Source organism: Salmo trutta, chromosome 34, assembly GCF_901001165.1.
Source record: "Salmo trutta chromosome 34, fSalTru1.1, whole genome shotgun sequence".
NCBI classification, from domain to species: domain Eukaryota; kingdom Metazoa; phylum Chordata; class Actinopteri; order Salmoniformes; family Salmonidae; genus Salmo; species Salmo trutta.
The window spans coordinates 22,763,400-22,765,685 of NC_042990.1; positions in this window are offsets into that span (position 1 = coordinate 22,763,400).

A 2,286-nucleotide genomic window follows, 5' to 3' on the forward strand; every position below is an offset into this window, starting at 1 on the left:
AGGAGGAGAGAGAGGGGGTAGAGAGAGAGAGAGAGAGAGAGGTAGAGAGAGAGAGAGGTAGAGAGAGGTAGAGAGAGAGAGAGAGGGAGAGAGAGTGGGGGTGGGGGTTTATTTTCTATTTACACAGATAAGTCAATTAAAGACATGCTCTGGAACTTTGGCAACTCCTACGTATTTTTGTAAACCTCCCACTTTGGGCTGGATGCGTCAATGAGCTTCAGCCCCCTCACCATTTGAGCGACAGCACAGCAGAGGTGAACACACGGCAGAGAGAGCAATGACGTGGTTCACATATCTGTACATGTGACGTAGTACTCCATTTTCAGGGACCACCTTTGGCTAGTGAGCGTTACTTTCAGAACTACTGGATAAGAAGTACACACAATTACCGGAGAATCTCTTTAAGAATGCAATTACGGCCTGTCGCGTGTGTGCGTTTGTCCCCCTGACACAATGACGACAATATCCAAACCTTCCACAAGAGGTGGTGATGTCATTATATATATATATATATATACTGTACTCTATACCATCTACTGCATCTTGCCTATGCCGTTCGGCCATCGCTCATCCATATATTTATGTACATATTCTTATTCATTCCTTTACACTTGTGTGTATAAGGTAGTTGTTGTGAAATTGTTAGATTACTTGTTAGATATTACTGCATGGTCGAAACTAGAAGCACAAGCATTTCACTACACTTGCATTAACATCTGCTAACCATGTGTATGTGACCAATAAAATTTGATTTGGATTTGATATATAATTCTCTCTCTCACACACACCTCCTCCACCAGGTCTCGGTCTCCACGGCCAGTTCAGATCGTCCCAGAGAGGCAGCGAAAGCAAAGGGCCAGGCCAGCAACATGAGGAACACTGCAGAGAACAACCGCACTGGGAACACTGTCACAGTCATCACACCGATCTGAGAAGAGCGGAGAGAGAGACAAAACCAAATGGTGATGCATTCATTCATTCATAAAAACACAGAGGGAGAGGGTGACAGAGGTACAAATGATCACAATTCATCAGGGAAAGCATCTCTTTCTGTGAAGTTAGAATGACCCATGAAGAACTGCTCTGTTGAAGAAGACTCAGGCGTGCCTCTAACCATCCAGCAATGACAGACATACAGCTAGTCATCCCTCCTAGCTTTCTCCTTGTTAACGCTACGCTCCTTATGTAAGCATGATCACAACAGCTCATACAGAAATACTGGAAAATAAACTTTTAAAAAACGATCCAATGTGATTTCAGATTTAAATAAAAATAAGTTAGTTTAGTACCAAATTATTTTATGCTTACATCATTAAGGTCAAAGGATAATCTGAGGTCAAAGCTGATAACTATTGACCTGTCAAGCCCTTAGAAGGACTATGGTTGTATGTCATGCCATCACTCCAAATAACAGGGTCACAATGTTAAGGCCCACACTGTCATTTCAGATCCCCCCCCCTCCTCTATGCCTCTACCCATCATCTGGAGACCTCTTATCCCTCTTCTGTCTGTTACAGTAGGGGGTTGTTGTTCTCAATACTGCACATGTTTCTTTCTCTATAAATATATCTTTCCCCCTCTCCCTCCACCCCTCTCTCTGCCTGCCTACATTACAATGTGGTCTTCTTTCCTTTCCCAGGGGACTCGTATTCCTTCTCTTCTCTTCTCTTCTCTCTCTCCATCAGTCTGTGTGAGCCCCAGGTGCAGACAGCGTGGCCAGATAAATAAACACTAATAGCTGGTTTGAGCCCCCCCCTCCCCTCCCCCAAAACACCTAACGACCCATCCTGACCACCACCACCACCACCCCCTTCTGTAAATGGACTCATCCAAACAGCACACTAACAAACATTAGCAGCCATTCTACTGAGGTTATAACTCCATTACCAGAATTATGACTATCTGTCCCTCCTGTAGAATCAGTGTTTCCCTTATATTCATTTGGGAGCTGAGTATGGTTCCCTCTACAATTTTTTTTTTTATACATTGTAACACTCGTCTTAAAAACTGTGTTACAAGTTGCATATCTACCTCAGATTCTCTTCAGATCGTCCGGGAAACCTCCAAAGCCAATAGCTAGCTATCTTGTGATCCTGGAAGTATAGCAAACCCTATAGATGTAGATGCAATAACTGTTAGCTAAGATACACTAGCAAAATCATTTTGGGGGTTAATATAGAATTGGCTGGTGATGTCATTGAGATCAGGAGAAAATTCAAACTGTCCTCGATTTTCTGATGAGTTTCAAAGTAAAGATAATTTCAACCTCTACCTATCTGGACCCTT